The 15,628-nt window shown below is 36.7% G+C and overlaps 1 long non-coding RNA gene across 1 annotated transcript in view; it reads left to right on the top strand.

Moving 5' to 3' along the window:
• Positions 1 to 365: 365 nt before the first annotated feature.
• The window catches only part of LOC140138219 (uncharacterized), a 476,970-nt gene continuing 461,707 nt past the window's right edge, over positions 366 to 15,628 (top strand). The window contains exons 1-3 of the long non-coding RNA XR_011856973.1: positions 366 to 474; positions 3,727 to 3,842; positions 5,286 to 5,525. This is a non-coding gene — a long non-coding RNA (uncharacterized lncRNA). The remainder of the gene's footprint in view (positions 475 to 3,726; positions 3,843 to 5,285; positions 5,526 to 15,628) is intronic.

Raw genomic sequence — 15,628 nt, forward strand, 5'->3', positions numbered from 1 at the left:
TCTAACAATCAAGCTAACAAAATGAGCTCATTTGCAATTATGAATATTCTATCAGGCCCCATCATGGATTGTGCATGATAATTATGCACCAGAGTACGTTTGTTCCGACGAATGTGTCGACGCAACGCAAGTATCAACTCGAATAAAGTATGAAAAGAAAAAAAAAATTCTTTCTTTTTCCTCTTCTTTTTTTTCCTTCTTTCTTTCTCTCTTTCTCTTCTTCCTCCTTTCTTCTCTCTGGGTCGGGGTTGGCAAATAATTACTTAAAATTGGTAATTTTACAGGTTTACTGCTTAAAATATATGGACTATATTTTTCACTCGGCGGATACATTTTTCATATATCAGTAAAACATACCCGGAAGTGCTGGTTCTTCAAACCAAAACAAACACAAGGTCGATCGAGCAGCGGTAAGCTGTGTGGAGCAAATTTGGTTCTTATTTTCCTTCATTTTCTTCTCCCGTGACATCCCAGGTAAGAGTTTTGGGTATATAATACATACATCGATTGGTTGTGAGAATGGCATGAAGAGTCAGGCTTAGTGCTGAGCCTGGTGTATTTAAAGTGTCTATCATGCGGGCTATCATGCCAGTGGAGTTGCAGGTATAATAAATTTTAATAAAGGAAAGGGTTCCGAATTCAACACTTCACGTAGGCCTACACCCCGGCCTACACAGTTCATGAGTTGTGATGTTACTAGTGAGTAGTAAGTTTCGAACATTTGAGGACTTATTCGCAAGTTGTAGAACGTTCAGTGCATGTAACTCCGGGAAAGTTTGTAATAGTTATGTAGCATAAATAATATTGACAACTTTCACCCATCCATACATACATGCAGGGATCTGTAGAATGATTTTTTATTCTTTAATAGTCAGTGGGAGTGGTCTAGTTCGTAGACACATAATCTGATTGGACAATCGCATGATTTCGGGTGCCGTCTATCAAGCCGTAGACGACCCCACGCCATCATGCGTGTTCATAACGCTGTAACACGCTCACAGAGGTGCGCGTATATATCGCGTTGTATGCGAGACGCAGTGCGGGATACTCGCACGCGCTAGCAGTACGCGCAAAAGAAGATGTGAAGTTGTAAATAAGTTTCGTTCATTTTAGCAAAAGGGGAGTTTTTATGACAGTAACTTAATTTTTGCTTTAAAAAATAGTTTACAGTTATTAGAACAATATTTAACTGACTAAGATTAGAATGAGAATAAACGATAGGAATTTTTATTTTGACTGCGCCGGTATCCACTACGATAAAAATATTGGACCTGCCTGTCATCTATCATAGGTAGAGGATAGTCAAAATAAAAATTCCTAGCGTTTATTCTCTAATTTTTGGGTGGATCAGCGTATGCAAATGATGTAGAAAATACATGTCACCCAATGTACCACGCAATTTGAATAGCATTGGCACCACATGCTCTCAAAATTTAGCAAAATTGCACACTTTCTGATAGAGGCATGATAGTTTCCAAACATGATGTACATTGCACATGGTCCAAAGTTTATTTTAAGATGTGGAGGCATTTTGGATGTGACCTCTAGAGGTTCACGAAGGTCATTGCTGGGGTAAAAAAATTCTCAAATCTTGTTCAATGATATACAGCAAATTATTTGTCTGAACACAAGGATTTCAAAAATGTATATTTTGTGTTCTCTACAACCTATCGTGACCATGTTATTATACAAAAGCCTCAGTTTTGGGTCAAAACAACACATTGTTGGTTGTACAGCTCGAGGTAAAAATTTTAACTTGTTCCGATTTGGGTGAAAATGGTGGAAAAATGTTCGCCTTGACATAAGAATCAAGAAAAGGCATAGCATTAGTACTTGCCAGCTAAAATATGTGACCGTCCATCTTAAACCGCTCGTAAAGTCAGCAAATTGTATTTTGAGTTACAGTGCAAAATGTACATAGAGGTTGTATTCATATGTCCCTAATATTTGTCCGACATAATTCTCATTTTAGTCCTGTCAAACACCAATCTGTAATCCTATTGTTGAAGAGGATAATAGGCTTATACTTAGGCCTATGTATAGAATTAGTAAAAAGCTGAAGTCTTTGTTTGCTTTGGCTGAATCCTGTTCAAGTGGTGGGTTAACCAACAATTAACAATGGTATGACATTCCTCAACCTCGTTGAGTTGGGGATGATTTGAAGTGACCACCAATTATGACCATTTGATATTTAATACCAGCAATGTGGAAAAAGAGAAATAATGTAGTGCCAAAATGATATACCCTTTTACTGAAGGAGCAAAGTTAAACAAGTTATAACTCCGCTTCTGGATATCGTTTGAAGTCAAATGATATATCATTGTAAAGCTTATGATATATATTTTCTAAACACGGAAGAAAACAAATTTGACCAGGGGCCAACTTTACGAGCGTTTCGACCTGGACGGTCACATATAGTACTCTTTACGTCTTAGGGAGTGTTCATAAATACTTTGGAGGGGGTGGTTGGAAAAGTTGGCGCATTTGCCGCCTTGGACACAAACAATTTCTTGATCCCCATTTTATGTTCTAAAAATTAATTGATCCCCTTTCTTAGGGCCCAAATTGTTTTGATCCCCCTCATGTCTATAGACAGAAAATAACAAAGGCTATAAAATTGATCTAATTTAAAAATACTTTATTACAAAGTATTCATATGACAGGTATCTAGATACAATTGTGTAAATACTTAAATATTTGAAGTCATTTTTAGATACTTTGAGGGTGCTGCTTTCAATTGGATCAGTTCATGTTACATTAATGTTTCTTCATTCCATGCCAATTCAACAAGGGGTATACACCATACCTCATGTGTTTTGTTCGTGGTTTCGGTATTAATAGATATCACTGAGAAATGAAAAACCTGAAAATTTGAGCCTCTAACTCTGTTTTGTTTTCGTACAGCGTCAATTTGAAATTTATGGGGGCTGGCATGAAAAGTGTCGTCGCGTGAATGTCCAACTGCAAGCGGGCATTTCTCCCAAACGACACCCCTAGAACATTAGGATTTTTTTGGGTGTAGATTTCAAATTTGTATCTTGCTTCTTAACAAAGTTATAGGCCCCCCCAAAAAAAAATGGTCGAAATTTCATTCAACCATATTCTGGGGGCCTCTGTCCGAAACTTAAACTATTTTTTTGTCAAATTTGTTGGAGTTGGTAGATAATATTTCAGTATTTAAAAGTACTATTAAAATTAGTACATGTATATCTCATCAAGCTTGTCTGAGAATTAGCTACTCTGGGAATGATCAAAAATGACACTGTCCGAAATAGGCAACCTTTGCTCTGAAAGATACAGTTGACACATCAAAATAACTAATCCAGATTTAAAGATCAACAGAATATTTAAGATGATTTTGTGTTGCAAATTTTTTTTTAATGTAAATTCCAAACTGGAGTTCTCGAGTAAGAGTACTGATAACTGGCGATGGATAGGGTTTTTACCAGTGACCTGTGCACTGATCATGTAATGGCAGTCTCTAACAAATGCATACTGCAACTATGGACTCGGTTTGGGCCGGGTTGGGTAAGTCGCAAGAAAAAGTCGTACCAGGAAGAAGACAGGGAAGAAGAATACATTTTAAAAGTATTCTGGGTCAAGTCAAGTTTAGTTAGATTTTATGGGGAAGAAAAGCAACCTAGTTTACTAAAATAAGGTATGAAGAAAGTATTCTTTCAACTAAAGGATTGTCCTGTTTACATATGCAGTTTGTTTTTCTTCCAGGGATTTGTTCATGACTTCTGTTTGGTTTGGCATTGTGTAAGAGACTTCGCATGGCACAACACAGCTTTTGGTTTGGCATTATGTAAGAGGTTTTGCATGGCACAACACAGCTTTAGGTAAGTGGTGAAAAAGTACTTAAAATTATCATTAATTTTGCAAACACGCATGGCACAATGCCTAGACGTTGATCCACAACACTCAGCACACTTTACAGGTTGTCGGTGACCACTACTGCCCCACATCATTCAATAAACCATTAAATAACTCGGGAATTTGCAACTTCAAGAGCGCATAGCCTTGACATACCACAAATGACCTTCACAACCAGGATCAGCTCCTGACTTTTGGACCAGTTACAATGAGACAATTAGCAGTAAGTTCCTTGTCCAGGGAATTCAAAACTAACTCACTTTTTCCACAAGAGCATACTAATCACCACCAGGGTTCGAACCCACAACCTCTCGCACCATAGTTGAATGCCTTATCGTTTGAGCTAACTTGACTACTCAAACTTAATTATCTTTATCTTTACATTGAAAGTATTCATCCGACCTTAAATTCCAACTCCTCTGGGGAACTGAAGACCATCCCCATGTAAATTTAAAAAATTAGAGTGTGTCCTCTTTGGTGATCAAAAATGTGTCCCTGTTTGATAGGCTAAATGATCAAAGTTGTGAATAATTTGTGCAATGCCCCAGTGAATTAATGTTCGACTGTTCCCCTTTGCATAGTCTTAAACAGTATCTCCATATGGGGGATCACATAGAGGTGTATGTATGTGTTTTCCATTTTAGTTATTTGAATTTTTAAAATCTTTTCGCACACTTTTATTGTCGGGTTAGTGCAAGGAACTCATACCGTATTTCGTCAAATAGTCGCCTCAAATCGCCCCCACCACTTTTTTCAACCAAGATGTTTAAAAAATGGTGATATTTCCATGCTATCTTGTGTAGTAAGCTTACCAAGTTGCTCACATGGTCGCGAGTAGCAGCAATAAATGGCGAAAATCTGCATCGGAACCAGGAAGTGAACCAAAAGTCAGTGTCAAAAGGTCATAGTTCGTCATTTTAGCGTGACTTTTAAGCTTACCTAATGATTTTAACGGGAATTTTCGTGCTAAAAATGACCTCTAATAAATGCCCCCCCTTGGGAAAATGTAACGCCCCCGGGGGTGTTTATTCGACGAATACGGTATTTGGTGAAGTGTAGTCATTAATGGATTCAGAAACAGGTGTTAATGAGCATAATTATTTTATATTGTATCATATTATCTTTATTCTGCACTCAGAACTTAATGGTCAGAATAAATACTGAATCAAATGTCTGAAATTTCATCCATTGTAATTTTCATGGTAAAACACAAAAATGCTTCTTGTGTAAAATGAAAGTGCAGGTACAACTTTCTTGCAAAAACACCAGATTTAAAACATGTCTTGCATAACAATCTCAAAATTGTTTAGAAATTATGTGAAAACCTGCATTTCAATCCCAAAAGAAATGCACTTTTGAAAATTTTGAAACTAACATTTCTATGTAATGTTGTGTTGTTTTTCCCACAGTGCGCACATAATACATTACTTTGGGATACAAAGGACTTGTGGACTTCCTACATGTATGCAGTCCAAATCTCACTGCCAACAAGCTCACCTGCAATTTTCTTCGCATCTTGAACAAGAACTTGTACAGATAATAAAAACAGTGATGGAGACTTGTGAAAATAATGACTGATGGCAATATACATCTACCATCCCAATTCTATGAATCGAATGAATGTGTATGATGTCACTATGTATTTTCCTGTTATCGATCGAGTCATTTGGACGTTAGACACTCACTAAAGATAGGATTAACAGGCATCAACATAGTGCATCCCTTCACTTTAACTGAAACTTGTGAAACTTGCAAACTCTGCAGACACTGCACAAATAGATTAGATTCTACAATGTATCTTCTTTCACAGATCTGATGGGTTTTGGTAAAAACTTCTTAACATTACATGTAAATGTTATAAAAACGTTTCATATTTAAAACATTTTGTATGAAAACACTACAACAACATTTTTGAAATGTCAAATATTTCCTCAGCACTAGACATTGTCGAATTTTGATAAAAAATATGTTATATTAATCATGACGAACGCATTCCGTTGAACTCAAAATTATACTGATGTTTGGTCATAAAGTGTTTATATAATTACTCGAGTAGATGATCAGTGACAATAAAAGTTATATTGAATGCAACATATCTTGCATCCCAGCAAACACAAAAACGTTTTTAAAACGCTTAAATAAGTTATATTTTGGGTTTGGGTTTAGATAAAACGTTTTAATAACATTAAAATGTCGGGTTATATTAAGGTCATGAAATCGTTTTAAAACGCTTTTGTATGAAAACACACTACAACAATATTTTTAAAATGTTTTCGAAATTTCATTGTAAACTATTTTTGCATACATTTTTGGGCAAATAGTTTGTCAACACTTAAATAACATAATGTTAAAATATTTGCACCCAGCAAACACAGAAATGTTCTTAAAATGTTTTTTTACAAAATGTTTTAATAACATTTAAATGTCGGGTTATATAAATGTCCAATCACAAGCCAGATCCATTTAAAGATGTATTACATCATGGCCACTAACTCTCCATTCATGTAGAGTCCCGTGTTAAGAATCTTAACCGCAAGTCAAAGTGAGTAGTCCACTTGGGAAACTAACAGAGGGAGTACGGTGACTGAAAATATCAGATGTGAAAATCTATCAATTGCTCACAAATTAATACAAATCAGTGTTTTATGCTTAAATGTATTAGCCAGTGTATGCAAAATGGGCAAGTGGACTACTGAGAAGTCTACCTCAGCACTACAATATTTTGGAGCAACTGAAAAATGTTGTTGAACAGGTTGAATGTTATGAAAATGTTTTGTGCCCTTTATATAACCTGACATTTTAAAGTTTTCTGGCAAACTTTTCTAATCTTTTGCGAATGATGTTGAAAGTATTTTGTGTTTGCTTCACATCCTTTCTGGTTGGAGGGATCAATATTTGTTGAAGGCATGGGCGTCAATCCCAGAGGGAATGTGTCTCCTCACCTATCGGTAGATTGAACCCCCCCCAAACGTAAACACACACACATTTTCAAGATGGATTGATGCTAATGGTCAGGGGCTTGCTGAAACAAATCTACTAGAGAGAAGTGTCATGTTGTATGTGTATGAAACAAATTTTCAGTTTCATCCTGTTCATACAGTCCAAGAAAGGGGTTAATTTTGTTTAAAATATCATTTTTCTTTTGCTACCCAAAGTTCTGCACTTCTCATACATGTAGTATGTGCAACAATCCTTTTTTTATCATTAAATTCAATAATTTGATTGTTATACTTTCATGACTTTTGTTCCTCTATTTGCTGTATCAAGTATAATATAAGAAGAAAAGTTTGAACTATTTCTTACAACTTTTGGTTGGAGCTGTGTAGCCTGCAGCTGGCATCCACCAACCTTCAAAGCACAATGCGTTATTCATGTTATTAGTCTCTGATAACTCACCACTGCCAGAATTACAGTCACGTGATTTGATATGGTAAAATATGGTTGCTTAAATAGTTTTAGTCTTGTCTATTTTGATATTGTAATTATTGCATGTAATTTGCCATGTGGGCCAGGATATGTCAATAAAATCAATCATCATCAAATTCATTTTTATGATGTTAAACTATGTGAACTTGTTTTAAATCTGCTAACTCTTGTTATTAAATCTGTAAAACAAAGTTTGGGACTGTGCAATAATCATCATGAGCCTTGGGGAGGGTAAAATTGGAGGGGCACACACTTTTTTTGGCCAGCTGAAAGGGGGCGCAAGCACATTTTGGCAAGCCGCGCAGATTTTTGTTTTATCACACATTCATTAAATGCTCTAAACAGTACAGAAACACTTAAATATCCTAAATGTATTTATCTGGACCATTTGGAGGTTTGCAAATTGGGACCCCAAAAATTTGGCATTTGCAAGGGGGGGTGCACCTGATTTTTGGTGCAAGAGGGAGCAAGTGATTTTTGGCATGCTGAGGGGGGGGCATTCTTTTGCTCACCATTTGGAAATTCCCCCAGCTCATTATTGCACAGCCCCTTTGGGAACTCAATATTTCATGTATGTCGTCCTTTACACCTATACCCCTTTAATTTTTTTAATTTTTTTGTGCATTTTTGTACAAATGTTTACACATCAGCCAATAATGTTTTTTAGTCCACCAAAAACAAAAGTGTAGAAAAGTTTGAAAAACAGGGGTCAGTGGGTAAACTTTTGAAAAAAGGGTCATGCGGGTAAAAAAATTGGGTCACAGTCGGGTAGAACGTAGAAAATAATGGGTTATTGGGCAAGTTCGCCAAAACAGGGTATAGACCTATAATAACAGTAGCGTAGTACGCAGGGGGGTGGGGCGTCCTTTCCTGTCTGCAGTCTGGGTCAAGTGGCAGAGGCATTATACGTGCGTCATCGTGGGGTCACCGATCATGACGGGGGAGGTATCGGGCTAAGGGGGGGCACAAGCTTTGGGTCTTTCAAATCGGTGCCCATATGACGCGATGACACTACGCCAAATTATGCTAGTATAGTAGGAGTGGGTCAAAATGATGCACCCTAGTCGTATAGGCCAAAATGTGGTAGGTGCATTGCCCCTCAGATGTTTGTTGATATCATGGACTACACAAAATGATAACAAGTAAACGTGCAGCTCCCCCCCCCACACACACAAGTGGTACAGGTCTCTCACCCACCGCGATGTCATAATGCAATAAAATTCGGCAAAAATTATTACGAAATTGAGACTGAAAAAATGGGGCTGCACTCACCCCCACCCCCACTCAAAAAAAGAAAATAGGTCTACCCCTGTGCTGAAAAAATAGGGGTAAATTTAACGATTCACAATTTTAGTCGGGAAGACTCTTTATTTCAGTTGCAGTTTTTTTAGCAGTTGGGGTGGGGTCGCCGGGAGAAAGCTACGGTAGCCCAGTGGCGACGGTAGAGCCCGCCTCCCCCTGAAGTACCCATAGGACACTACTCGCCCTGATATTTTAGATTGTTTGGCATTTTTGTGCTCTTTAGCCTTTCCAATCAATTGTCAAATTCCGCTCGCCCATAAAAGTTCCCTTTCCTCCCCAGTGCAAGTGGCGTGCGCAGCACATTGAAAGTGGGGGTGGGGGAGGTTGTTCAGTTCCCCCGAATGGAGTCTGATTAGAAGTGTAAACGAGCGGAATGACTGATTTCCCATGAATGACCAACAAAAGTGGGGGGGCATATGCCCCCTGCCCCCCCCCCCCTTTGCGCACGCCACTGCCTCCCTCCCCCTAGCTCTCAAAAAGTGACACTTCCATCATTGGAATGTCCCCAGTGGCGTGCGCAGCACATTGAAGTGGGGGAAACGACTGATTTCCCCAAATGACCAACAAAGGTGGGGCCCCCCTGGTTTCCACTGAAAACCCACCAATCGATATAGTGATACAAACCAAACTCGCTGAAAAGGTACACCCCAAAACCATGACACATCCCCGTGCCACCTTCAGCGAGCCGGGGCTCATTTCCTCCCTCTCCACGGAAGTGCACGGTGTACCCACAACCCACGCATGGACATCACTCATCATGGGGGACATTCCTTTTCCCTCTCCCACACACAACTTTTGGCAAACTGAGCTATTTTTTTTAATAAGACACTAATATACCTATAGATAATGACCCCACCCCTACCCACACTACCGAAGACAGATATTAACGCCGCTGCCTGATCATGCTAATTTGGTTCACTCTATGTGACTATTATAAGATGCGACGCGCGCCATGGAAATGTTATAATCAAGTCAACCCACCTTGTCCTTGAACTTCGACGTTTTAAAATACCCAGGTATGCTGACCAGGCGTATGATCTATGTAACCATTCACATTTCAGCACGCTAAACCCTAAATTTAACTTAACCTTAATTTATAAAATAGGTACCAAATTACCACAAAATCTGAGTAGGAACTTTATATACCGTAAGACCACTTAAATTGGCTAAAATGACACCACAGAACAGCTTTTTTGTTTGGCTCCATATCTCACTTTAAAGCTGTTTAAACCTCAGCAATCGTCGAATTTGGGTGTTAGGCATATTGGACGATAACCCTGCAACCTTTTGTACTTAAAATTATATTTCCATTGTGCTTAAATTTAAATTTTGAACGCTGTTTTGGGCATTTTAGCATGCGCGAACTGTTTTTGGACATATTACAGCTTTATTACGTAACAATTCACATCTGCACCCATGTAAAGTAACTTCCACGGATTATCACATCTATCTAGAACCAAACTATGAAGATTGTGTAAAAATCTATCAAGACATATTTTAGCTGTAGTGTCTTGTATAAAAATCGATAAAGAACCAGTTTTTTAAGCAATTTTGGCTCATTTTACAAATTTCTTGATTTGATTGGTTATCGATTCCAAATTGATTTAGAAAATTATAAAATGGTCTCTGAGGAACATTTGAACCTTCAAACCCGACGAACAGGCGGTTTAAACAGCTTTTTAGGGGGGCAAAAGTTACCAAGAAAAATAGCGCCCTCTATAGTAAACGCAATTCAACTTGGCTGTTGTTACTGCATTGATAACACTGTAAAAAGATAGTTTGTTTTTTATTGCTGTTTCTCTTGTTTTATGAAAATTTTGACTCTTTGTTACTACCATTATACATCAGAAAAACTAATAAAAGTGCTAGAGACAATCATATGGGGGAGGGAGAATTTTAGCTCATACGGTACGGTACGCTTAGTCGACCAAAATCAATTTATAAATTGAAGATCACTTATTTTAAGTAGGCCTATTCAGCGAAGATGGGTCCCTTAATACTCATTGTGTTGATAACTTTACTCTGATATAACGTTTTAGTTAATTAACTACCTAAAACTAGTACATTATACTATTGGAAGAGCTTGGACAACTATTTATAGGCCTTTCTTCGGAAGGGGGAGGGTCCTAAATTTACAAAAGGCGTCAATAAAATTGTGATCCCCTTATTTTGGCAACAAATATTTTATGACCCCCACCACCGATAGGGGTTCTATATAGGGGGCCCGGGTAGAAAATTTGACGAAAATTGTCAAGTGGGCGATAAAAAGGCCCCAAATTAAATATCAACGGCCAGCATCCTAGGTCGGAGGAGGGGGGGGGGGCTAATCGTCCAAAATGTTCATACAGAAACAAGCGTGGCGTAGCTTTCAAGAGAACGTTTTCAAGAGGGGGGGGGGGGCAAGGTGACTTAGCGGGTGGGGGGGGGGAAATTCAGTGCCACTGCCAGCATCCCATAGGAGCAAGATGTTCCACAAGGGAGGCTCCAACCAGTGACGGCGCTAGGGGGGCAAGGGAGGGGCAATCCCCCAATATTTTTCTTGCCCCCCCCACTTTTGAGGCAAACCCCAAAAATTACGTAGATTTCTAGGCCTTTTTGCGTCAATTTTGCACAAAATTTGTCGATTTTGCCCCCCCATGAAATTCACTTTGCCCCCCCTCCAAAAATAATCCTGGTGCCATCACTGGCCCCAACTGTCGCACCCCCAGCATAATTAGGCCCTTGAACCACAATTTGATGAAGTTTGAAATCTGACCCCATGTAAAGTTTAATGACCTGTCCCCCACCCATGGGACAATATTTTGTTTTTGGATAACAAAATTGTAAAAATACGAAGAAATAGGCTAGAAAATACATCATTCAGGTGCATGGGAAGCCACCCTTTCAACCCCACTACCTCTTTACATGCATCTCTCCTACATGCAGCGCCTACACCTATATACCTCCAGGGCAGTAGACCAATGATGAAAGTTAATAAATCCAAAGGATTTAATTTTAAATCTTTAAAGGACTGTACTTGTTAGGGAAAAATTAAATTGAAGTGGTTTTAAAGTTATTCTTTAATAAGATTTTAAAAACTTAATCTAAGAGTGATTAAAAATTAATTATCAAATCCTATGGATTCATTTTTAAATCGTTATAAATTAATACTTAACCTTTTCCAGTTAAATAATGTTGTCAGTAACATATTGGATTAATCCATCTTGATATTACACCAACATCCATAATACCAAGAAACAATAAAACAAAAGGAAAGAGTAAATTTCAAATTTTAATAAACTTTATTTCCTATTGAACATTACATGTACAGCGACAATACTTTTTAGTCAGTATAATTGAACATAAATAACAAGCATTCAATCAGATTCAAACATCCATAACAGCACCATCCTCAATTTATAAAAAATAATTGTAAACATTAGTTTGAAGGCCTATCCCTGCTTCCTGAACCCACAATTGTGAAATATTGAACATTATTTATTTTATTTATTTGTTTCAATCATATTATCCAGGGTAGCCCAATCTGCCAAATAGTTGGTCTGCTACACCAGAGAAGATGTCTCTTCTCATCTTCTCTGGCTACATTATAAAACTTTAAAAATCAATAATTATCACCATGCAATTTATATAGTACAGGGTGTCCCATAGAACATTACCCGGCAAATAAATTTGAACGCAAGTCGAAAAATAGATATCAGAATCCAAAAATCTAATCGCTAAGAAATGAGCGATTACATAACGCATGTGTTAAATCAGTTCATTTCAAATTTGCAAGAAAGATCATTCAACACAATGAGCACTAGTGGTTTAAAAACTGTCAATGGGCTTCATAATTTGTTCTATGAAATAGTTTTCGTTCTTTTTAAACAACCTGTTTTTTGCAAAACATTTAATTAGGTTTTGTTCAAATTTGAACACCTGCACGATATTGAAAATGAAAGTTTGCATGTAAGATGATGCTCGGTATTTGTAAATATCTTTTTGTTAATGTTGATATAAATGTTGCATAAAGAATTACTACATTAAGAATTCCAGCTGGCTTAAAATTTCACACACACATTAATGTTTTCGAATATTTCAAAGAAATTGTAATGCAAAGTTAAGGAACAAACCAAAGATCGATGACCCCTATAAACGAAACTAGTTTTGTTTAGGGGAGGGTAAAATACTCGATTACGCTTTGTACAAAAACATCGGTCTGAAGAATGTGTCATTTCATTATTACGTTTCTGGCAGGGAGGGAGGGGGTCGGCTGAGAAACGAAACTAGTTACGTTTATAGGACATCATCGATCTTTTGGTTTGTTCCCTAAAATCTGTTAAAACTTCAACATTAATGTTGCTTGGATCAAAAATCACACGTAAAACTGTAAGCACTTGATCATTGTCATTCTTGGCTCAGATGTTCTTTGTAAAGTATATAAAATTTTGCACAACCTAAAGAATTAAAGTTGGAGAGCTTCCAATCGCAGAAATCACAGTTTTCTCGGATGTTATTTATCTTCAGTGAAATCATGAATGACATAAAACCGTCGGATTTAAATAGGTAATGTAGACTAAATTTAATGAGATACATAAGCTTTAGGAAGCGGTGAGCGAGTATAAAAAAAAGCCTGTTGATCAAACTTTGAATGAACTGCGTTGATGCTAACATTATGTAATCATTCATTTCTCCGAACCAGTCAATCGAATCAAATAAAATTTAGGTATGTGATGCACAACAAAATAGGCTATGCGCTACATTTTGAATTTTTTGATTCTGATGTCTATTTTGTGACTTACGTTCAATTCTATTCACTCTGAATTTTTTTCTGGGACACCCTGTATATACAAATATTAGATACAAATTAAAAAACACAAATAAATACAATTTTCAAAGTAAGTAAAAACACAAGTACCGTGGTACATCCTCATAATTTTAAGACTTAAAGGCCCATTCAATGATTTGCTCATCCGCACAATCGTAAAAATCATCAACATTAAGATTTTTATACCTTTGTCCTTGTCATAAATGTGCTAACATATCCTGCTAGTGGTTCAGCCGAAAGCTGTGTACAAAATAAAGCATTCACATGTTATTTGTAATTTATATACTGTCAGTATATAAATTAGCTACATGTATTTGAATGGGGCTTTAACTTTGTCAATACTACCATTTTTTCGGGGGTTTTTTTTGCCAAATTTTTCATTTCAAAAATACCAAATGACAATTTGAATGACTTATCCTTCACTTTTAAGTAATTTATAAACAAAACTTTTAATTTTTTTACACTTGCACTGGGATCACTAAATGGGTCTTTAAATAATTGTTTGAAAGTCTGCACATTTGTTGGACTTCTTACTTCATTACACAGCTTATTCCAAACTTCAACCCCACTGTACGAAAAAGATGATTAAAAGTATCCAGTATCATAACTATTTGTGCAAGGCGGTAGAGCCAAGAAATTTGTCTCAGCTTATAAGCTAGTTTAGACATTTAAACATTAACAGTGATTAGAAATGCATTCCCCGATTTGGAAGTGATTTCCACCCTATTATAAGAAACATTATTTCAAAAGAAGTAAGGTGATTGCCACACAATATTTATTCTTGCACATCTCTTCTGTAAAACATTTCATTTACGCATATCTTCACTGAAGCGACCAAACCACACTACAATACACACATACTACAACTACAAATGTAACTACACTACAATAAATATTTTGTACGTCATGAAATGTTTTAAGACGTCTCAATAGTCTTATTTAACAAAGTATCTTCTGTATTATTGAGTTAACATGATTTACATCAGAGACAATACTCTTAAAATTATACTCTTTTAGTTAAGCTGCTAATCCAAATAATTGTGCACTTTCTGATACAAGCATCATAATTTGCACACATGCCGTACATGGTCCAAAGTTTTATTTTAAGATATGGAGGCATTTTGGATTTTACCCTAAAGGTAACGAAAGGTAATACAGGGATAAAAAATTAAAATTTCTCCGATCATGTTGAATAAATCCCAATTATTTGTCTGATCATAAGGATTTCAAAAATGTATATTTTGTGCTATCTACAACTTATCGTTACCGAGTTATTGTACAAAAGCCTCATTTTTGGTCAAAATTGAACATTTTAGTTGTACAGAAATTCAAAATTGCTCTGATTTGGAGGAAAATGGTGGCAAGTTGTGTGTTTAGCTGACACAAATCATAAAAAGAATAGTTTTGCACATCTACGGTGATAACCTAATAAGGTACAGGGGAAAAACAGTCAAAAGGCCAGGATCATTGGCTACTGTTCATCGATAATGTATTTGCATAACAAGTAAAGAGTACATTTTAGATGGCAAGTACTATACCTTTTTATGATTCGCATGTCAAGACAAACATTTTGACACCATTTTCACCAAAATCAGAGCAAGGTGAAATTTTTGCCCCTGTACAACTAAAAAATTAATGTGTTGTTTATACCTAAAAAGAGGTTTTTGTATAATAATTCGATAACGATAGGTCGTAGATAGCACAAACTATCCATTTTTTAAATCCTTGCGATCAGATGAATAATTTGGTGTACCATTTAACAAGATTTGAGAAATATTTAATTTTTACCCCTGTATGACCTTTTCGTGACCTCAGGCCTTTACAGATATAAAATATTCATAAGCCCTCTATTACTCAGAGCAAAATTAAGGTTGCAGTCAAATTTCTTTAGAAGTTATGGCTACTTTTAGATTTGACATTTTTCTCAGTTCAAGTCACTTTTAGGTTAAAGGTTAAACAGATAAAGGAGACTCTAATGATTAATTTTATATCCTTCATTCATAGATTCTTGTTCATTGATTGGTTAAAAGTGTGTCACGTGATCAAAAATAAACACACTATTCTGTGAGGAAGTGCAAAAAAGTACTATTTACGTCCGTAAATAGTACCTTCAAGCCGTAAATAGTACTTCTGGATATTTACTATTTACGGATAGCAGCGGACCCACGTCGCAGTCCATAAAGCATAACAATAACATTGAACGTCGACATTGACTAT

Source organism: Amphiura filiformis, chromosome 17 (genome assembly GCF_039555335.1).
Source record: "Amphiura filiformis chromosome 17, Afil_fr2py, whole genome shotgun sequence".
NCBI classification, from domain to species: domain Eukaryota; kingdom Metazoa; phylum Echinodermata; class Ophiuroidea; order Amphilepidida; family Amphiuridae; genus Amphiura; species Amphiura filiformis.